This window comes from Ranitomeya imitator, chromosome 1 (genome assembly GCF_032444005.1).
Source record: "Ranitomeya imitator isolate aRanImi1 chromosome 1, aRanImi1.pri, whole genome shotgun sequence".
In the NCBI taxonomy this organism is placed as follows: domain Eukaryota; kingdom Metazoa; phylum Chordata; class Amphibia; order Anura; family Dendrobatidae; genus Ranitomeya; species Ranitomeya imitator.
In genome coordinates this window covers 420,376,138-420,400,250 of record NC_091282.1, presented here as the reverse complement: position 1 = coordinate 420,400,250, position 24,113 = coordinate 420,376,138, and the positions used below count along the sequence as shown (strand labels likewise).

The 24,113-nt window shown below is 44.1% G+C and overlaps 1 protein-coding gene across 3 annotated transcripts in view; it reads left to right on the top strand.

The window, feature by feature from the left end:
- The window catches only part of PCSK5 (proprotein convertase subtilisin/kexin type 5), a 748,165-nt gene that overhangs the window by 179,091 nt on the left and 544,961 nt on the right, over positions 1–24,113 (top strand). The gene's annotated exons all lie outside the window — the stretch shown is intronic.

The window sequence follows — 24,113 nt, the reverse complement described above, 5'->3', positions numbered from 1 at the left end:
GCTTGTGTGAGCTTTTCACCCACTCCTGATTTTGGCTTACAAATACTGAGGTCAATTACTGACCAAATACTGAACGTGTGAACTAATACTTAGGAAAGTCTAACCCTTTTTAAAGTGAGTTTTTATCTCTGAATAAAGTTAGTTGAACCGAATATTACATTTTCTGAATTTATATGATTCTCCGAGATCTCCTTCTTGGGACAAATGAGTTTAATTATATATACGAGGCACAAACTTGTACTCGGAGCATTTGGGCATAACCACCAGGCATTTTGTTTTGTTTGTTAAAGTGAACCTGTCACCTGAATTTGGCGGGACCGATTTTCGGTCATATGGGCGGAGTTTTCGGGTGTTTGATTCACCCTTTCCTTACCCGCTGGCTGCATGCTGGCCGCAATATTGGATTGAAGTTCATTCTATGTCCTCCGTAGTACACGCCTGCGCAAGGCAAGATTGCGGGTAAGGAAAGGATGAATCAAACCCAAAAACTCCGCCCATATGACCGAAAACCAGTCCCGCCAAATTCAGGTGACAGGTTCCCTTTAAAGAACTACATTTCTCAGCTGCATTTATTATTCTGGTTCAAAACAAACCAGAATATTGCATGCTGTGATATTTTTGCATGTTGACCATTGGTCCATGCGTAAAATCAACCACGTGCATTGACCCACTGGCTATACCGGGTCTGTGTCATGACTTATTATATGCTCATATGAAGTGTGACCACTGTTAGATTCTGCTTGCTATACTCTAGAAAGCTGAAATCCTCCATTAGGTTTGCATTATAGTCTATTGTATAACTTTAACTCTTCCTTGCCAGGGAGGACAATGTGTTTTAGTCTTGACCCAGATTTCCCCTAACCAATAAAAGTTCTGAAATCTCTCCAAGTCACATGTGAAGTTTTCTGAAAGTGAACGCAGAGTTTAGTTATTTCCACCTTGTACATATGATATATCTACTAGTGTTGGTGCGAATCGATTCTCACATCCATCTCTATTGGTCACAACTGTGGGAGCAGGAGTACAGCCATTACCTGCTAACATCCGCCGCTCTTCTTTTGATTAGCTGGCCTGGTGCAACATCACATGTGAGTCACCCTGCAACGATGATGTCATGCCAGGCCAGCTGATCAAAAGAAGAGCCGGTACTTTAGCTTCCATGCAGTCCCCACAGGCCATTGTTATGAGCCACCTCTCAAATGACCGGGGCGAAGAATAGGAGCTTGTTTTCAAGATGGATTCAGAATTTGGGTTCCAGCAGTGTGAATTCCATCTATCCTCTAGCTATCCCATTAATGAGCAAGATGGCAATTACCCTTTAACCCTATGGCTGTGTATGTGAGGAATCGGCATTGGACCTTGTTGCAGAAAAAAAAAACAACGTTCCAGGCAATGTAATTACATAAAAGTGCAAAGCACAGAATTCTGGAGCCAGTAGCTACATTCTCTCATCTGCTTTGGAATAGTTAGCTAGCATCCCAAGCTTTCAGAATACATCAGACCACAGTCTTGTATTTCTTTACAGTATTCTGCAGAAAATGGTTTTATTTTTAAAAAAAAATCCAGATTCTTTCAACGTATCTTAAAAATGTTTGTTTCCCTGCAATACGCTCCCAATGACATGGGTAACAAGACTTTGCTACACTCCATGTAGCGTTACCATGTCTAATAGAATGTTTGCACAACCGTATGCTGCTTATTCAGCATTGCCACATTGTTAACCTGGATGCTTTGAAATGACTATACAGGCTTTTTGTGCTGCTCAGAAAGAAAGTCTAGCCCGATGTGTAAGTGGCCTGTACATAGAGACAAAACAAAGCACTGCCTGTTACTTCCTAATGGGCTCCTGAATGCTACGCTCTCTGTACCTTAGCCTTCTAATAGTAAATTAGGAATTATTTGGCTTTATTGAAACATCTCACAGCAGTACTTTGTCCACATGCCTTCACGCTAGCCTTTCACACTTCCCTTCCATCTCTCTGAAGAATTTGCTTTTTATTCATTAATGAATAGTCTTGTGTATATACATCTTGCCCACACCCTGTATGTTGGATTTTGAGATTCTACTTCTTATCATAAGATTACTATGATGCTTAGTTATACCGAAAACTAACTATATACGATATAAGAAAGGGGTATACCATTTAATCTAAATAAAGCATAATAATGCTATAACAAAAGCTTCTAATTTCTGATATTCCGTTTTCTAGTCACTCATCTTTTTCAGGATAGTTTGTAACAATACTGTATGTCAGTGAAAGCCAATTGTATAATCCTTGAGACCTGACTGTTTAGCACACAGGATTATTCTCCTCTGAGCTGTGAGAAAAATAACCACCAGATGTAAACATGAAATTCCATTTGAAGATTTTGCAAAAGATGAGGAATTGAATAATTTTACAATTTGTAAAAAAAAAAGGCTTTATACCATGATTATATTATATTAACATAAAACAAGTACATTTAAGATATTGTATAAATGCATTGTTATAATACAATAACAGGGAAGTCAAGAGTATTTTAGCCCCTTAATGACCAAGCCAAATTTTAGAATTCTGACCAGTGTCACTTTATAGTGAAACAAAGAAAAAAGAATGAACCAGCTCAGCCACAGCGTCATACGGCTTGCTGAAGCACGGAACTCGTGCGGTCACCCGTGTAGTACTAATGAGAAAAAGGAGGTCCTTTGAATCCAAAAATTTATTAGAAAATGCTTCTTAAAAAAAAACATGGCAATGGCAATATTCACATGGCCAGATAAAGGACGCCTTGAGCGTTTGAAACGCATAACTATATCTTGCCTTGTGAACTTTTCCATTGCCATTGTTTTTAAGAAGCATTTTCTAATAAATGTTTGGATTTAAAGAAGCTGGAACACATCTCCTTTTTCTCATCAGTGTCACTTATTAGGTTATAATTCTGGAAGACCTCAACGTGTCCCACTGATTCTGAGACTGTTTTTTCGCGACATATTGTACTTCATGATAGTGATAAAATTTCTTCAATATGACACGTTTATTTGTGAAAAAAAAAACGAAAATTTGACCAAAATTTTCAAAATATCACAATTTTCAAACGTTTAATTATTATACCCTTAAATCGGAGCTTTACGTCAATCAAAATAGTTAATAAATAACATTCCCCACATGAAGACACTAAAGAGCACAGTGAGGTAAAAAAAACTCTGTTGTAAAAAAATCACAGTAATAAGCAAGTGCTAGTCAAAAGATGGAAAAAAACTGGGTACTTAGTTGATACTTTTTATGCAAAAATATGTATACTAAGCTGCTCCACCAATCATCAAGGTATACCTTGATGTCATTTTTCCTCATTTTTCCTCATTACGCCGTTTACCGATCTGATTAATTCTTTTTATAGTTTGATAGATCGGGTGTTTCTGAACTCGGCGATATCAAATATGTATATACACTGCTCAAAAAAATAAAGGGAACACTTAAACAACAGCATATAACTCCAAGTAAATCAAACTTCTGTGAAATCAAACTGTCCACTTAGGAAGCAACACTGTTTGTCAATCAATTTCACATGCTGTTGTGCAAATGGAATAGTGAACAGATGGAACTTATTGGCAATTATCAAGATACACTCAATAAAGGAGTGGTTCTGCAGGTGGGGACCACAGACCACATCTCAGTACCAATGCTTTCTGTCTGATGTTTTGGTCACTTTTGAATATTGGTTGTGCTTTCACACTCGTAATAACATGAGACGGACTCTACAACCCACACAAGTGGCTCAGGTAGTGCAGCTCATCCAGGATGGCACATAAATGCAAGCTGTGGCAAGAAGGTTTGCTGTGTATGTCATCGTAGTGTCCAGAGGCTAGAGTTGCTACCAGGAGACAGGCCAGTGCACCAGGAGACGTGAAGGGGGCCATAGAAGGGCAACAACCCAGCAGCAGGACCACTACCTCAGCCTTTGTGCAAAGAGGAACAGGAGTAGCACTGCCAGAGCCCTGCAAAATGACCTCCAGCAGGCCAACAATGTGCATGTGTCTGCACAAATGGTTAGAAACCGACTCCATGAGGATGGTCTGAGTACTCAACGTCCACAGGTGGGGGTTGTGCTCACAGCGCAACTCCGTGCAGGATGCTAGCCATTTGCCACAGAACACCAGGATTGGCAAATTCACCACTGGTGCCCTGTGCTCTTCACAGATGAAAGCAGGTTCACACTGAGCACATGTGACAGACGTGACTGAATCTGGAGACGCCATGGAGAGCGATCTGCTGCCTGCAACATCCTTCAGCATGACCGGTTTGGCAGTGCGTCAGTAATGGGTGTGGGGTGGCATTTCTTTGGAGGGCCGCACAGCCCTTCATGTGCTTGCCATAGGTAGCTTGACTGCCATTAGGTACTGAAATGAGATCCTCAGACCCCTTGTGGACCATATGATGGTGTGGTTGGCCCTGGGTTTCCCCTAATGCAGGACAATGCGAGACCTCATGTGGCTGGAGTGTGTCAGCAGTTCCTGCAAGATGAAGGCATTGAAGCTATGGACTGGCCTGCCCATTCCCCAATCCTGAATCTGATTGAACACATCTGGGACATCATGTCTCGCACCATCCACCAATGTCACATTGCACCACAGACTGTCCAGGAGTTGGCAGAGAAGGAGATCCCTCAGGAGACCATCCGCCGCCTCTTCAGGCATTGTAGGGAGGCCACACATACTACTGAGCATCATTTCCTTGTCTTGAGGCATTTTCCACTGAAGTTGGATCACCCTGTAATTTGATTTTCCACTTTGATTTTGAGTATCATTCCAAATTTAGACCTCCATGGGATATTAATTTTGATTTCATTGATAATTGTTATGTTTTATTCTTCTTAACGCATTCCACTATGTAATGAATACAGATTTGCAATTGGAATATTTAATTCAGTGATATCTAGGATGTGGGATTTTAGTGTTCCCTTTATTTTTTTGAGCAGTGTATATGTTTTTTATTTTATTTTGAATAGGGCAAAAGGGGGGTGATTTAAGCTTTTTATTTGTTTATATATTTGAAAACTTTTTACTTGCTTCATTAGTCTCCATAGGAGACTTGAAGCTGCAATCTTCTGATCGCTTGTGCTACACATAGCCTGCTATGTGTACAGAAATTCATCTGCTATGAACGCTCGCCACAGGGCAGTGCTCATAGCAGATCAGCTATGACAACCACAGCGGTCTCCTTCAAACCTCGGGTTGTCATGCCAACCCATCGGTGCCCCATGATCATGTGATGGAGCACTGATGGGCTGAGCTAGTTACGCACTTCCAGTTAAATGCCGCTGTCAGAGATTGACAACTGCTTTGAACATGTTAACAGCCGTGGGGCACATGACAGCTGATCAGATTAAATGTACTTGTTTTATGTTAATATAATTTAGTCATGGTATAAAGTCTTTCTTTTTTACAAATTATATTATTATTTAATTCCTCATCTTTTGCAAAATCTGCAAATGGAATTTCATATTTACATCTGGTGGTTATTTTTCTCATCTGCCTAAAAACATGCAGGCTGAGTCCTGGAGTCCGCATGAAACAGGTGGAGGTGACCTATGTACTTATACATCATAGGTCAGGAAGGGCTTAAAAGCCTCCAGGGATTTGGCTGCACTGTAGACTAGTGGGATGGTTGGGTTTCTAGCTGCATATCTCCATGTCCTGCCCTGGATTGACAGGTCTCTGCCTATACATGGACGTAGGCAGAGACCTGTCAATCCAGGGCAGCAGGTGTAGTGTAGCCACCAGAGGCCCACCTGTCCAACAAGCCTATAGTGCAGTCTCTGTCCCCATCAGCTATTAAAGTATTTTTGTCTCTGAAACACCGCAGCATTTCAGAGACAAACATGCCTGGCTGAGATTGTGCATCTAGTGCCTGATACATGCTGTCCTTAGATTGGGCAGCATATACCAGCTTACTGGATCATGTTAAGAGCTGAGCTACAGTTGTGTGAAAAACTATTTTCCCTCTTCCTGATTTACTATTCTTTTGCAAGTTTGTCACACTTAAATGTTTCAGATCACAAACAAATTTAAATATTAGATAAAGATAACATACGTAAGAACAAAATGCAGTTTTTAAATGAAGGTCTTAATTATTAAGGGAAAAGCAATCCAAATCTACAGGGCCGTGTGTGAAAAAGTCATTGCCCCCTATTCAACGTAAAACATAAATTAACTGTGGTTTATCACATGTTTGGGAAGATGAGTTCAGATTCCCGAGACACACCCAGGCCTGATTACTGCCACACCTGTTACCAATCAAGAAATCACTTATTAGGACCTGTCTGACAAAGGGAAGTAGACCAAAAGATAATCAAAAGCTAATCATCATGCTGCAATCCAAAGAAATTCTGGAACAAATGAGAAACAAAGTAATTAAGATATTTCAGTCTGGAAAAGGTTATAAAGCCATTTCTTAAGTTTTTGTACTCCAGAAAGTCACAGTGAGAACCATTATCCCCAAATGGCAAAAACATGGAACAGTGGTGAACCTTCCCAGTAGTGATTGTCCCACCAAAATTACCCCAAGAGCGCAGCGATGACTCATCCAAGAGGTCACAAAAGACCCCATAACAACATCCAAAGATCTGCAAGTCTCTTTTGCTTCTATTAAGGCCGATGTTCATGACTCCACCATGAGAAAGAGACTGGGCAAAAAAGTCCAGCATGGCAGAGTTCCAAGATGAAAACCAATAAGGACATAATGGCTCATCTCAGTTTTCCCAGAAAACATCTTTATGATCCCCAAGACTTTTGGGAGATTACTTTGTGGACTAACAAGACAAAAGTTGAACTTTTTGGAAGGTGTATGTTCCATTATATCTGGCATAGAAGTAACACAGCATTTCAGAAAAGGAACATCATACCAACGGTAACATATATTGGTGGCAGACTGATGGATAAAGACCTTCATATAAAAACTGCTTTTTGTGTTTACTAGTGTTATCTTTGTTTAACCCCTTCCCGACCTTTGACGCCACGTAGGCGTCATGAAAGTCGGTGCCAATCCGACCCATGACGCCTATGTGGCGTCATGGAAAGATCGCGTCCCTGCAGATCGGGTGAAAGGGTTAACTCCCATTTCACCCGATCTGCAGGGACAGGGGGAGTGGTAGTTTAGCCCAGGGGGGGTGGCTTCACCCCCTCGTGGCTACGATCGCTCTGATTGGCTGTTGAAAGTGAAACTGCCAATCAGAGCGATTTGTAATATTTCACCTATTATAACGGGTGAAATATTACAATCCAGCCATGGCCGATGCTGCAATATCATCGGCCATGGCTGGAAATACTAATGTGCCCCCACCCCACCCCACCGATCGCCCCCCCAGCCCCCCGATCTGTCCGGTACACTGCTCCGGCTCCCCTCTGTCCTGTGCTCCGCTCCCCCCCGTGCTCTTGTCCGCTCCCCCCGTGCTTCAATCACCCCCCCGTGCTCCGATCACCCCCCCTGCACTCCGATCCACCCCCCTCCGTGCTCCGTTCCACCCCCCGTGCTCCGTTCCACCCCCCCTGTGCTCCGTTCTACCCCCCCGTGCTCTGTTCCACCCCTCCCGCGCTCCGATTCACCCCCCATGCTCCGATCCCCCCCCCGTGCTCCCCCCCACCCTATCATACTTACCGATCCTGCCGGGGTCCGTCAGTCTTCTCCCCGGGCGCTGCCATCTTCCAAAATGGCGGGCGCATGCGCAGTGCGCCCGCCGAATCTGCCGGCCGGCAGATTCGTTCCAAAGTGCATTTTGATCACTGAGATATAATCTATCTCAGTGATCAAAATAAAAAAAATAATAAATGACCCCCCCCCCCCCTTTGTCACCCCCATAGGTAGGGACAATAAAAAAAATAAAGAATTTTTTTTTTCCACTAATGTTAGAATAGGGTTAGGGTGAGGGGTAGGGTTAGGGGTAGGGTTAGGGTTAGGGGTAGGGTTAGGGGTAGGGTTAGGGGTAGGGTTAGGGTTAGGGGTAGGGTTAGGGGTAGGGTTAGGGCTATGGTTAGGGCTAGGGTTAGGGCTAGGGTTAGGGGTAGGGTTAGGGGTAGGGGTAGGGTTAGGGGTAGGGTTAGGGGTAGGGGTAGGGTTAGGGTTAGGGTTTCGGTATGTGCACACGTATTCTGGTCCTCTGCGGATTTTTCCGCTGCAGATTTGATAAATCCGCAGTGCTAAACCGCTGCGGATTTATGGCGGATTTACCGCGTTTTTTCTGCGCATTACACTGCGGTTTTACAACTGCGATTTTCTATTTGAGCAGTTGTAAAACCGCTGCGGAATCCGCACAATGAAGTGACATGCTGCGGAATGTAAACCGCTGCGTTTCCGTGCAGTTTTTCCGCAGCGTGTGTACAGCGATTTTTGTTTCCCATAGGTTTACATTGAACTGTAAACTCATGGGAAACTGCTGCGGATCCGCAGCGTTTTCCGCAGCGTGTGCACATACCTTTAGAATTATGCCATGTGCACACGGTGCGGATTTGGCTGCGGATCCGCAGTGGATTGGCCGCTGCGGATTCGCAGCAGTGTTCCATCAGGTGTACAGTACCATGTAAACATATGGAAACCAAATCCGCTGTGCCCATGGTGCGGAAAATACCGCGCGGAAACGCTGCGTTGTATTTTCCGCAGCATGTCAATTCTTTGTGCGGATTCCGCAGCGTTTTACACCTGTTCCTCAATAGGAATCCGCAGGTGAAATCCGCACAAAAAACACTGGAAATCCGCGGAAAATCCGCAGGTAAAACGCAGTGCCTTTTACCTGCGGATTTTTAAAAAATGATGCTGAAAAATCTCACACGAATCCGCAACGTGGGCACATAACCTTAGGGTTAGGGTTGGAATTAGGGTTGTGGTTAGGGTTGTGATTAGGGTTATGGCTACAGTTAGGATTAGGGTTAGGGGTGTGTTGGGGTTAGGGTTAGGGCTGTGATTAGGGTTATGGCTACAGTTGGGATTAGGGTTAGGGATGTGTTGGGGTTAGGGTTAGGGCTGTGATTAGGGTTATGGCTACAGTTGGAATTAGGGTTTTGGTTAGGGTTAGGGTTAGGGTTGGAATTAGGGTTGTGGTTAGGGTTAGGGGTGTGTTGGGGTTAGGGTTGTGGTTAGGGGTGTGTTGGGGTTAGGGTTGTGATTAGGGTTATGGCTACAGTTGGGATTAGGGTTAGGGGTGTGTTGGGGTTAGTGTTGGAGGTAGAATTGAGGGGTTACCACTGTTTAGGCACATCAGGGGTCTCCAAACGCAACATGGCGCCACCATTGATTCCAGCCAATCTCGTATTCAAAAAGTCAAATGGTGCTCCCTCACTTCCGAGCCCCGAAGTGCGCCCAAACAGTGGTTTACCCCCACATATGGGGTACCAGCATACTCAGGATAAACTGCGCATCAATTGCTGGGGTCCAATTTCTCCTGTTACCCTTGTGAAAATAAAAAAATGCTTGCTAAAACATCATTTTTGAGGAAAGAAAAATGATTTATTATTTTCACGGCTCTACGTTGTAAACGTCTGTGAAGCACTTGGGGGTTCAAAGTGCTCACCACATATCTAGATAAGTTCCTTGGGGGGTCTAGTTTCTAAAATGGGGTCACTTGTGGGGGGCTTCTACTGTTTAGGCACACCAGGGGCTCTGCAAACGCAACGAGACGCCCGCAGACCATTCCATCAAAGTCTGCATTTCAAAAGTCACTACTTCCCTTCTGAGCCCCGACGTGTGCCCAAACAGTGGTTTACCTCCACACATGGGGTATCAGCGTACTCAGGAGAAACTGAACAACAACTTTTGGGGTCCAATTTCTCCTGTAACCCTTGGGAAAATAAAAAATTCTGGGCTAAATAATTATTTTTGAGGAAAGAAAACGTATTTATTATTTTCACGGCTCTGCATTATATACTTCTATGAAGCACTTGGGGGTTCAAAGTGCTCACCACACATCTAGATAAGTTCCTTTCGGGGTCTAGTTTCCAAAATGGGGTCACTTGTGGGGGGTTACTACTGTTTAGCCACATCAGGGGCTCTGCAAACGCAACGTGACGCCCGCAGAGCATTCCATCAAAGTCTGCATTTCAAAACATCACTACTTCAATTCCGAGCCCCGGCATGTGCCCAAACAGTAGTTTACCCCCACATATGGGGTATCACCGTACTCAGGAGAAACTGGACAACCAATATTGGGGTCAAATTTCTCCTGTTACCCTTGGGAAAATTAAAAAATTCTGGGCTAAATGATTATTTTTGAGGAAAGAAAACGTATTTATTATTTTCACGGCTCTGCATTATAAACTTCTGTGAAGCACTTGGGGGTTCAAAGTGCTCACCACACATCTAGATAAGTTCCTTTCGGGGTCTAGTTTCCAAAATGGGGTCACTTGTGGGGGGGTTTCTACTGTTAAGCCACATCAGGGGCTCTGCAAACGCAACGTGACGCCCACAGAGCATTCCATCAAAGTCTGCATTTCAAAACATCACTACTTCACTTCCGAGCCCCGGCATGTGCCCAAACAGTGGTTTACCCCCACATATGGGGTATCAGCGTACTCAGGAGAAACTGGACAACAAATTTTGGGGTCAAATTTCTCCTGATACCCTTGGGAAAATAAAAAATTGCAGGCTAAAAGATCATTTTTGAGAAAATAATTTTTATTTTTTATTTTCATGGCTCTGCGTTATAAACTTCTGTGAAGCACTTGGGGGTTCAAAGTCCTCACCACACATCTAGATTAGTTCCTTTGGTGGACTAGTTTCCAAAATGGGGTCATTTCTGGGGGATCTCCAATGTTTAGGCACACAGGGGCTCTCCAAACGTGACATGGTGTCCGCTAATGATTGGAGCTAATTTTCCATTTAAAAAGCCAAATGGTGTGCCTTCCCTTCCGAGCCCTGCCGTGCGCCCAAACAGTGGTTTACCCCCACATATGGGGTATCAGCGTACTCAGGACAAACTGGACAACAACATTTGGGGTCCAATTTCTCCTATTACCCTTGGCAAAATAGGAAATTCCAGGCTAAAAAAATCATTTTTGAGGAAAGAAAAATTATTTTTTATTTTCATGGCTCTGCGTTATAAACTTCTGTGAAGCACCTGGGGGTTTAAAGTGCTCAATATGCATCTAGATAAGTTCCTTGGGGGGTCTAGTTTCCAAAACGGGGTCACTTGTGGGGGAGCTCCAATGTTTAGGCACACAGGGGCTCTCCAAACGCGACATGGTGTCCGCTAACAATTGGAGCTAATTTTCCATTCAAAAAGTCAAATGGTGCGCCTTCCCTTCCGAGCCCTGCCGAGTGCCCAAACAGTGGTTTACCCCCACATATAAGGTATCGGCGTACTCGGGAGAAATTGCCCAACAAATTTTATGATCCATTTTATCCTATTGCCCATGTGATAATGAAAAAATTGAGGCGAAAAGAATTTTTTTGTGAAAAAAAAGTACTTTATCATTTTTACAGATCAATTTGTGAAGCACCTGAGGGTTTAAAGTGCTCACTAGGCATCTAAATAAGTTCCTTGGGGGGTCTAGTTTCCAAAATGGGGTCACTTGTGGGGGAGTGCCAATGTTTAGGCACACAGGAGCTTTCCAAACGCGACATGGTGTCCGCTAACGATGGAGATAATTTTTCATTCAAAAAGTCAAATGGCGCTCCTTCCCTTCCGAGCCTTACCATGTGCCCAAACAGTGGTTTACCCCCACATGTGAGGTATTGGTGTACTCAGGACAAATTGCCCAACAAAGTTTAGGATCCATTTTATCCTGTTGCCCATGTGAAAATGAAAAAATTGAGGCTAAAGAATTTTTTTGTGAAAAAAAAAAGTACTTTTTCATTTTTACGGATCAATTTGTGAAGCACCTGGGGGTTCAAAGTGCTCACTATGCATCTAGATAAGTTCCCTGGGTCGTCTAGTTTCCAAAATGGGGTCACTTGTGGGGGAGCTCCAATTTTTAGGCACACGGGGGCTCTCCAAACGTGACATGGTGTCCGCTAAAGAGTGGAGCCAATTTTTGATTCAAAAAGTCAAATGGCGCTCCTTCCCTTCCAAGCCCTGCCGTGCGCCCAAACAGTGGTTTACCCCCACATATGAGGTATCAGCGTACTCAGGACAAATTGGACAACAACTTACGTGGTTCAGTTTCTCCTTTTACCATTGGGAAAATAAAAAAATTGTTGCTAAAAGATAATTTTTGTGACTAAAAAGTTAAATGTTCATTTTTTCCTTCCATGTTGCTTCTGCTGCTGTGAAGCACCTGAAGGGTTAATAAACTTCTGGAATGTGGTTTTGAGTACCTTGAGGGGTGCAGTTTTTAGAATGGTGTCACTTTTGGGTATTTTCAGCCATATAGACCCCTCAAACTGACTTCAAATGTGAGGTGGTCCCTAAAAAAATGGTTTTGTAAATTTCGTTGTAAAAATGAGAAATCGCTGGTCAAATTTTAACCCTTATAACTTCGTAGCAAAAAAAAATTTTGTTTCCAAAATTGTGCTGATGTAAAGTAAACATGTGGGAAATCTTATTTATTAACTATTTTGTGTCACATAACTCTCTGCTTTAACAGAATAAAAATTCAAAATGTGAAAATTGCGAAATTTTCAAAATTTTCATCACAAATAAACTCATAATTTATTGACCTAAATGTTAGGAGTCGAGTTTCCTCTGCTGCACAGGGGGAATCTCGATCTGTCTCCGCTGCAGTCTCCCATTCTTCTCCAGCCGCAGTGGAGTCTGCTCAGCAGGGACGTTGATCCCAGCGTCTCGCTCAGTCTGACTCTGTGCGAAGAGTTACTGCTGCTTCTCCTGCTTCTGCCATTGAAGCCAGTGCTGGGCAGCGGCGAGTGGACATTTCTGGATCTAAGTCCTGCTTTTCTCTGTCTGAGCATGCCCAGGGCAGGGTCTCCCATTGGAGGTCGAGGGCCACATGTTCGCTCACATGCTCAGGTGCTGCAGTACATTCCATTGGTCCTTCTGGAAGGTCCTGAAAGGGCAAAACATGCTCAGGTACTGCAGCACTTTCCATTGGTCCTTCTGGAAGGTCCTGAAAGGGCAAAAACTTCAGTAGCAGCTTCCTGTGCTGCAACTATATAAACTGCGCATGACCGCACGGCCATGCGCTAGTATTGTCTTGATATTATGTGTGTGTGTAGATGGATGTATGTCGATGGATGAAAGCTCCTAAGTATCCCTCCCTAGAGTTGTTGACTGCTCGCGGATGATGGTAGCTATCTAGCGCCCGACTAACCATCTGCACGTAACACACATCACAGCGTCCTGTTGCTGTGTCCGCCAGTACGGCGCCGTGCGCTTCCTCTGCGCTTTCCTTACCCAAGCCTGGGTGGTTAGTGGCGTCCGTCAGTGCGGCACCGCACGCACTCTCGTGCCTATTGATTCTATTTTATAAGTTTCCTTACACACCCAGTTGCGGTGTTGTGCCAGCAAGTGTCTAATCGGACTTCAATCCTGTGTAGGGGTTGAGTCCGCTGACTTCTTGCTCGCGCTCTATGTGCGGTACTGTGCTCCTGTGACGCAACAGGATCGCTTCCTTCACGCAGGGTGAAGTTAACCCATGTGTGTATTCTTGGTACCGCCATATAGTCCGTCTTACAAGCAGCAGGGTCTTTTACCTGCACGGTGGACCTCGGACTGCGAACGCACCTAGTGTCATATCATCTATACTTGGTGCGTTCCGCCGGTCCTTAACATAATACTAGCGCCAAGGTCTGGCTTGTAAATGGCGGACGGTCAGCATCTACAGCGGTACATCCAGCAGTTGGAGGGTAGGTTGGCGGCTCTAGAGCGTGCAACGTCAGCTGTGGACGTTACTGCTGTCGCTGTTCAGGCTGCTAGTGCAGCTGCAGCCAGTTTGTCCACTGCCACCCCTGCTCCGACCTTATCCCATCTCCCGCTTCCAGACAAGTTTGCTGGTGACAGTAAGCTATGTCGGGGATTCGTGAGCCAGTGCTCCATACATCTCGAGCTGCTGGCTGCACGTTTTCCTACGGAACGGGCGAAAGTGGGATTCATTTTATCTCTTTTGTCGGGCAGGGCGTTGGAGTGGGCAACGCCGCTTTGGGAACGTGGTGATCGTGTGGTACAGAGTGCTCCTATCTTCCTGGACGCTCTGAGGCAGGTCTTTTTGGGACCCCGTGTCACCCACGATACCGCGCTCCAATTGTTGGCAATTACTCAGGCTTCGTCCATGGTCAGCCAGTTCGCCATCCTATTCCGGACTCTAGCTTCTGAGCTGGAATGGCCGGATAAAGTTCTTATTCCGGTGTTCTGGAAAGGACTGGCAGATCATGTAAAGGACGCCTTGGCCACCAGGGAGATTCCCGCCACACTGGAGGAGCTTATTACTATTGCTACCCGCATCGATCTCCGTTTTAACGAACGGAGGTTGGAGCGGACCCAGTGTAGGCAGAGGTTTCGGCTGGCTCCCACCTTTGCCAAACCTCTAGAATCTCCTGTAATGGCGTCCGACTCCCTTGAGGCCTTGGAGGTTTCTCGAGCGGGACCTAGGTCTCAGACCGCTCGAGTACCTGTGGTGTGTAAAAATTGCCAGCAACCGGGACATTACGCTAATAAGTGTCCACGGCGGTCGGGAAAACGGTCGCGTCCAGTGTCCATTGGAGGAGGTTCACTGGACACAGCGGCATTTTCCTCCAAATTGTCCTTTAAAGGGACAATCCTGTTAGGCACATCCACTCTTACAGTAGAGCTTTGTGTGGATTCAGGAGCAGAAGAAAATTTTATGTCTTCTGCTTTTGCTCTGCGCCACGCAATACCTCTGGTTATGCTTGCCAAACCAGTAACCGTTAGAGTGGTGAATGGGTCGACACTTCCGTTACAGATAACACATCAGACTGTCCCTTTCACGTTAGCCATGTGCCCATCCCACCAGGAGATTATTTCCCTTCTTGTCCTTCCCGAGGGAATGGATGAGATTCTGCTGGGAATACCCTGGCTCCGTTTCCACTCCCCACATATTGAGTGGACCTCTGGGAGGATATTGGGTTGGAGTGAATCCTGTAAGGGCAGATGTGTGAAAGAGTGCGTTCAGGTTTCCACCACTGAGATGCCCGCATATCTCTCTACTCTCCCCAAATACTATTGGTCTTATGCAGACGTCTTCTCCAAAAAGGCCGCGGAAACCCTTCCGCCTCACCGTCCCTATGACTGTCCTATAGATCTCTTGCCTGGAGCAGAACCTCCTCGGGGACGTGTCTATCCCCTCTCTCTCCCGGAAACGGAGGCTATGTCCCAGTACATCCAGGAGAATTTGGCAAGAGGGTTTATTAGGAAGTCAGTGTCACCAGCAGGGGCAGGGTTCTTCTTCGTACAGAAGAAGAATGGAGAGTTGCGTCCTTGCATAGACTACAGGGGTCTTAACGCCATCACCGTTAAGAATAAGTACCCGCTGCCCCTGATTTCTGAGCTTTTAGATAGGCTACGGGGAGCTAAGGTATTTACCAAATTAGACCTGCGGGGAGCTTATAACCTGATTCGCATCCGTGAGGGGGACGAATGGAAGACGGCGTTTAACACCAGAGATGGGCACTATGAGTATCTGGTGATGCCCTTCGGGCTCTGTAATGCCCCAGCCGTTTTCCAAGACTTTGTCAACGACATCTTCCGGGATATGCTTTCCACCTCGGTTGTAGTCTATCTGGATGATATTCTCATCTTCTCTCCAGATATTGACTCCCACCGGAGAGATGTTGGCAGAGTCTTCGACCTCTTACGGGCAAACTCTCTTTACGCAAAGTTGGAGAAGTGTGTGTTTGAGCAGGAGTCTTTACCTTTCCTGGGCTATATCATCTCTGCCCAGGGATTGGCTATGGATCCTGTCAAACTACAGGCTGTGATGGACTGGCAAGAACCCCATTCACTTAAAGCGGTGCAGCGCTTTATGGGGTTCATTAATTATTACCGCCAGTTCATTCCCCATTTCTCAACTTTGGTAGCTCCCTTGGTAGCCCTCACCAAGAAGGGAGCAAATCCCAAAGTGTGGTCTGAAGAGGTCTCCAGGGCCTTTTCTTCTACTAAGTCTCATTTTGCTAGCGCTCCCATCCTACATCGTCCCGATGTCGATAAGCCGTTTATAATGGAGGTGGATGCCTCTTCCGTTGGTGCTGGAGCAGTCCTCTTCCAAAAGGATGCTCAAGGTCGGAAGCATCCGTGCTTCTTCTTCTCCAAGACCTTCACACCAGCGGAGAGGAATTATTCCATCGGGGACAGGGAGTTGCTAGCGATGAAATTGGCTTTCTCAGAGTGGAGACATCTCTTGGAGGGGGCTCGTTTTCCCTTTCAAGTTTTTACAGACCACAAAAATTTGCTATATTTGCAAACAGCCCAGCGGCTAAATTCTCGCCAGGCCAGATGGTCCTTATTCTTCTCCCGATTCCACTTCACCCTCCATTATCTCGCTGGGGAGAAGAACTTTCGAGCTGATGCTCTTTCTCGCTCTGTTGTGTCATCTGAGGAGGAGGAAGGAGAGCCTCGGCTTATTGTTCCTTCTGAGAGCTTGAGAACCGTGGCTCCGGTGTCGCTTGAGTCTGTGCCTCCGGGCAAGACCTTTGTGCCCATAAATTTGCGACCGGAGGTTCTCTCTTGGGCTCATTCCTCCAGGGTGGGTGGACACTTTGGGACAAAAAGGACATCTGAGCTGCTGGTGAGGACGTACTGGTGGCCGCATATGCTCCGAGATGTCAGAGATTACGTTCTGGGTTACTCTATCCCTTGCCGTCGCAGACAGGCCCTGGGAGATGGTCGGGATGGACTTTGTGGTGGGTTTGCCCAAGTCTCGCGGCTGTACCGTCATTTGGGTCGTTACCGATCATTTCTCGAAAATGGTGCATTTGGTGCCGCTCCCACGGTTACCTTCTGCACGGGCCTTGGCAGCGTTGTTCATAAGACACGTCTTCCGCCTACACGGCATGCCAGACAAAATTGTCAGTGACCGGGGTCCCCAGTTTGCGTCTCGGTTTTGGAGAGAGCTTTGTCGTCTTCTCAGCATTGAGTTAAATCTCTCTTCCGCATATCATCCCGAGACGAATGGGTATATGTCCCGATTTTCCGAGTCATCTGCTGGGACATCGGGTTCGTCTACGGACGATTATGAGGTGAACGCTATTTTGGGGTTCAAGGTGGTACGTGGCAAAAAATTTTATTTGGTAGACTGGAAGGGTTATGGCCCCGAGGACAGGTCCTGGGAGCCTGTTGAGCACATTCGGGCCCCGCAGCTCATTGCTGCCTTCGAACGTAGCGAGGCCCAAGGAGGGGGGGTAATGTTAGGAGTCGAGTTTCCTCTGCTGCACAGGGGGAATCTCGACCTGTCTCCGCTGCGGTCTCCCATTCTTCTCCAGCCGCAGTGGAGTCTGCTCAGCAGGGACGTCGATCCCAGCGTCTCGCTCAGTCTGACTCTGTGCGAAGAGTTACTGCTGCTTCTCCTGCTTCTGCCATTGAAGCCAGTGCTGGGCAGCGGCGAGTGGATGTTTCTGGATCTAAGTCCTGCTTTTCTCTGTCTGAGCATGCCCAGGGCAGGGTCTCCCATTGGAGGTCGAGGGCCACATGTTCGCTCACATGCTCAGGTGCTGCAGTACATTCCATTGGTCCTTCTGGAAGGTCCTGAAAGGGCAAAACATGCTCAGGTACTGCAGCACTTTCCATTGGTCCTTCTGGAAGGTCCTGAAAGGGCAAAAACTTCAGTAGCAGCTTCCTGTGCTGCAACTATATAAACTGCGCATGACCGCACGGCCATGCGCTAGTATTGTCTTGATATTATGTGTGTGTGTAGATGGATGTATGTCGATGGATGAAAGCTCCTAAGTATCCCTCCCTAGAGTTGTTGACTGCTCGCGGATGATGGTAGCTATCTAGCGCCCGACTAACCATCTGCACGTAACACACATCACAGCGTCCTGTTGCTGTGTCCGCCAGTACGGCGCCGTGCGCTTCCTCTGCGCTTTCCTTACCCAAGCCTGGGTGGTTAGTGGCGTCCGTCAGTGCGGCACCGCACGCACTCTCGTGCCTATTGATTCTATTTTATAAGTTTCCTTACACACCCAGTTGCGGTGTTGTGCCAGCAAGTGTCTAATCGGACTTCAATCCTGTGTAGGGGTTGAGTCCGCTGACTTCTTGCTCGCGCTCTATGTGCGGTACTGCGCTCCTGTGACGCAACAGGATCGCTTCCTTCACGCAGGGTGAAGTTAACCCATGTGTGTATTCTTGGTACCGCCATATAGTCCATCTTACAAGCAGCAGGGTCTTTTACCTGCACGGTGGACCTCGGACTGCGAACGCACCTAGTGTCATATCATCTATACTTGGTGCGTTCCGCCGGTCCTTAACACTAAATTTACCACTAACATGAAGCCCAATATGTCACGAAAAAACAATCTCAGAACCGCTAGGATCCGTTGAAGCGTTCCTGAGTTATTACCTCATAAAGGGACACTGGTCAGAATTGCAAAAAACAGCAAGGTCTTTAAGGTCAAAATAGGCTGGGTCATGAAGGGGTTAATATTTAATTTTGTTTGATGATCTGAAGCATGTTAGTGTGACAAACATTCAAAAGAATAGGAAATCCGGAAGGGGCAAACACTTTTTCACACAACCGTATATAATCCATCAGCTGTCACTCCTCATGCTGTCTCCCAGTATCACTCAGAGAAACTGCTGCTGAATATATGCCTCTTTCCTATGTTTTCTTTTATGGTGACTAAGAACTAAGAAGTTATCTGAACTGCTGCCAACACGGAAGGGGTGGATCAGGGTGGCATAATGAAAGGAAGGTGTCCTAATTCACCAGTAAGATACTTGTAGGTGATGAAGTTCCATACACTCAACTGTACCTCTTTTTACAGAAGAACATTGTAACATTAGATACTGTAACAATTTGTGGACAGATTTCATTTAATTTCTGTAACAGTTTTCCATAGGAAATAAATGTTGTGGCTCTTAAAATTGTACAGAAAGGACCAGCCAATTCTGCCATAGCTATAGATTTACCAGTATGTCCATTTAGTTTTATAAAGAGTCCATATTGGAGACACAAATAAAAGCAGTGCACTTATTTATGCTCATGTACATCTCTAAGGTGAATTCTTTATGGTCACTTTTTTACATTGACAAGAGAAATGAAGCAAGCAACATGTTTCTGCCGTGGATACAATTGGCAAGCACAAAGTAGAAGAAATAAATATACCTAGATAAAATCCAAGCACTTTGTTTGCATTGGTTTAAATTGCGTCATTGCGACATAGACCATTCGAAGAAAATGTACTAAATTGAATGTATTTGTCTCCATGTAAGAGCATAGCGGAGTAGTTGAGCTTAGTGCACAAGATTTATCATTTCCTGTTTATGTGATAATGAGACGATTGCCTTTATAAAAAGTCTCATATTTTATATGTACAGGGAGTAAAGAGAGAACCTAATGAAGTGATGGTTTAGCTCACAGCAATGTCTAGTAAATTTATGGAGCAGTTTAATACAGGAAAGAAATATATCTTGGTACCGTGTTAGTCAGTAGATAGAAAAATATTTAGAATTGAGAGTCCTCAGTGGTTGAGACCTTTTAATGGCTAACTGAAAAGATGGTAACAAATTGCAAGCTTTTGAGACTACACAGGTCTCTTCATCAGGCAAAGACATTGGAGCAGTTTAGTAAGTGAAAGCAATTATTACCGTAAAGTCTATACAACGTACTTGTTGAGTAATGTTTAGATGGGTTGTTCAAGAATAGATGTGGATAAAACAAGCTTGTATTTATTCTGCCTCTTTTCCCAGCACAAATTGTAGTTGGCTGTCTTAAGCAAATGTCCTTTGGCCTAAAGGCCCCTGTACAATGTTGGCTGACAGCTATCGCTCCTGAGCCTCCCGTGCACAAGAGCACTCAGACGAGTGCTCCTGTGTTCTCTATGAGATTCCTATGACAGCAATTTATCTGTAGAATAGCAAAAGTCAGACATACAGGATCCTTATCTCCCCAGATATCATCTTTTGGGGACAATTGGGAAGCCACTATACACTTTTGACTGTCGGTCAGTCTCAGCAATTCCTGCTTATAATGTGTATGGGGCCTTTAGATAGTCATTTGTTCTCGGTTGGTGATAAGCCACCATACAAGCGTTTGGCCGTGACTACTCCCCATTCCCCATTGCAATTACATGGACAATCGGGTGAATTGAGTGTGTATCCCTATGCTTAGGTTCTTAGGTTAGGAAAAGTAGCTTTGGAGTTACAGGAGCCATGAGTTACTGACTACTGGTAGATATTAATCTATTATAGCCCTTTTTCTTTATGTTTTTTATGCACTTTACTTCTAGACGTGTTTGTATAATAGATTTTTGCACTATTTAGTTTATTTATATGGGATTCTTATTATATTCAGTCATGTTATTTGTTTAGTATTCCCACTAATGATTGACCCTGTACTATGGTTTTTGATGCTGTTTTCTGGTCTCCCCCTATTTTACATGTTTGTAATAATATGATTCACTAAAACTTTATATATTTTATTTTTGTTTCCTTTTGGTCTATAAACTTTTTTGAGTAGGTTCATTATTGCTTTCTGTGAATATTCTAAATTAATGTTGTTACATTATAGTGAGCTTGTCTCACCTAGGTTGTTGTTTTAATTTTTTTTTTTTAGGAAAAGTAGCTGTCAGACAAACCAAGCGGAATAGTGGAATCAGGAGAAATAGCTGTGGGAAGAACTTAAGTTGTCAGAAAAATGATTCCCATCCTACAACAATAGATAATATTTGCATCTCCATGTACATGATGAATAATTCTGCTATAGCACACAGAGGCTATGTCATCATTAGAGTCTAAAAGGATGTAGATGATACAGTGAAAGCATAGACTATAGCAGATTATGACCTGCTTCAGATTGACCACAGACAGATTTAAAGCCCATTTAGACGAGACAATTATCAGCCTGTGTCAACACAACAGTTATCATCCGTCGAACAAGCAAAATGCAGGATCATCAAGAAATTGGATCATTCATGCCACTAATAAAATAATTATTACTAGCAGTACACTGCCAACTGCTTGCTGTAATCATATTAACAATCATGCTATGTGCAAAGAACATAATTGACATATCTTAAAAGATCTTAAAACAACTGCAGACCAGCTTATATGTAGCGGATTGGTTTTCATTTAACGGCCACGGTCGGCAGGTATAAATGTGTAGGTAGAGTAGGACCTTCTGTAGAACCTCATGAGCCCATCAAGTCCATCAACATTCTCTGGTACTCTGATCGGCCTTTATGATACTGAGCTTAATGATGCTTACTCAGTGCTGGACAAATGACTTTGCTGGCGTGAGAAATACATAACGCAGAAGCATAAAACATTGCCAGAACAAGGGTGAATTATGGCCATGGGATGTACTAAGCCTCTTTATAAGATTATTTCTAGAGTAAAAATATCTCAAGTACATTCATTTGTAAATTTGATTCAGAAGGGAAAGACAATGGTGATCGTGAAAACTGTTTAGTTTTTGTTTCTTTAAGACTGAGAGAATTTAGAACGAACAACTGTAGCAGTTTGGATTAGATTTGTTATGGTTTTCTCAACAAGGCACATCCTATTTTGGTGAATACGGCAAGGATTTAAAGGATATGGACACTTTCAGGGCACTTAAATGCAAGTATTTTGTGCTAAGAATAATTTTTACTATTGGGTGCCATGAAACATTTTGCACCATTTGGCTTTTAAGGCTGTGTGTTTCCCTGCACGTTACTGGCTGCAGAATTAGATTAAAGGGGTTATTTAATATTGAGACAAAAGTGCGCACTCTATGTGACTATAGACTGATGCATCGTGGCAACATGGGGTGTGCATGCTTTCGTGATTCCCAGTATTCCCCCTGTGAGGGGGTACTCATGTGACAACATATGTGATTTGGATACTTGCAGTCATGTTTCGAAAGTTGAACGAGTCTACGTGGATGTGTCTGCAGGCAGCAAATCACATACATGCTGTCAGACTGACTGACCACTCGTTTGTACCGTGAATACCAAGGAATGGTGATGGCATGTGATTCATCAGTCTGCAGTCACATAAGAATGAGTGCAGACATTTGTCCCAAGCCCAAACAAACCCTTTAACTAAGAACCCTTAAGCGAGCTCCTTTTGATGAGGAGTGTGTAGCTCTTTTATCTCTTCTCAGCTGATCAATGGACACAAATCACATTATAAGAGAGCTGGACTTTTATGTGATCATAAATCAGTTGATAGAATCTCAGTAAAAAAAGAAAAGAGTGTTACAAACTTTGCAAGAACATGCAGACAGGTGGATTATTAGTTAAAGGGGTTGTCCAGTGAAAACAAGTTCGCTCCAGATAGGTGATACATTGTTGATAGAAGGGACACACTGATCAACAAAACTTTTTATTCTCAATAGGGCACCTTTAACCCAGTTACAATGGAGCTGCAGGTTGGATGCCCAACCGCCTTCCATTCATTCTCTATGGGGCTGCTGGAAAAAGTGCAGTGCTTGTCAGCCCCATAGTTAATGGAGCAATGGTTGGGCATGTTCAGTGTCACTAAATTCTAACGTGTACAAAAGTGTCCCATTCTGCCAAAAAGTACGATTCTCAGCTTTTGGACCACCACTGATCAATAAATGATCACTTATCCTGTGTATAAGTAATAATTTGTTTTGTTTTTTCCAAACAACCCATTCAGCCCACTCTACAACCAGTGCAACAAAGAGGCTATAGAGGGCAAATGATACAAAATTATTTTAATCAAGCACAGTTGGAAAAATAATTTGTCACTTATCACAGTATTTCCATTTGAAAACTAGGGTAAACACATTAATCAATCTGCAACACAGGTCTAGGAAAAGTATAACATCTGAATAAGGATATCCATAACTACTCACTAATATTATACAACCAACTATGTTAAAGATACCTTAAATTGCCTGTTTCATCTCAGACTTATAGCAGAAAATGTCTATTTCTTTTTATGTATGTTATTGTACTGTATAGTTATAAAGATGTAGTATATATCTGTGTATGAAAGTTTTTCTACTTTATATCCTATTTCCATAGTTTGATTTTTCTTCAGTATTCTCAAAACTTAAGTAGCGTTTCAGAAAAAAAAGAGATGACCAAATAAGCTTTGCATGAGTCAAAGTAAATGCCCCCATATTATTAGTCTATAATGTCGGCAGAACTCGCCAATATCAACGGGTTTGGCCAATGGTCCAATGTGTGTGGAGCGCCAGCCAATTGATGGTTGGGAGAAATGGCGATTGTGCGTATCCAGTTTCGGACTGCTGAACGCTTTGTTCTCCCAGAAATAAGCCATCGGCCAATATCTCATAGAGAACACAGGACCGCTTGACTAAATGAGCATCCCTGCATATGAGAGATTCAGCTGAGATGGCTGTCCGCCATATGATTGCCTGAAACAATGTTCGATCGACATCCATCTAAGACCACTTTCACATGTTCAGAATTTTACATCAGTATTTGTAAGCCAAAATCGGAAATGGAAGAATCAGAGGAAAAGTATAATAGAAACACGTCACCACTTCTGCATTTTTCACCACTCGTGGTTTTGGCTTACAGATACTGATGTGAAACACTGGCAAAAGTACTGAACATGTGTACATGGCCTTATGTGTATGGCCAGCTTTTGCTCTGTAGAAGTAACACCATTTGCAATGTAAGATGATTCTTGGCTATCTTTCAGTTGCTAACATATTAAAGAGTTTGTCTGATGAGGACACCGATTTAATATATTTTTACATGTAACAAAATGACATGTAATTAATAAAAGGGAGTTAATCGGCCATGACTGTTTGATTGTGAGCAGCAGAAGAGCTGGGAGAGATGGCTGCTCACCATATCTCCACCCCTGCGTGTGGTTCACTTTGTAAATTGAGACCTGTTTGTCTCACACTTGTCGTGTGTTTCGAGGTGTTGAGATCTCCTGGATTGAGTGCCTTTGCCAAAGCACTAAAAAGCTGGACTCTAAGCCGGGTGAGTTAACCAGCACTATTGTATGGACGTTTTACTTTATATTGCACTCTGAGCCGGCAAGGGCTGTATTTATGTTTCCTGTGAGGTGGTTTATGAGGACTGAAATAAATCATT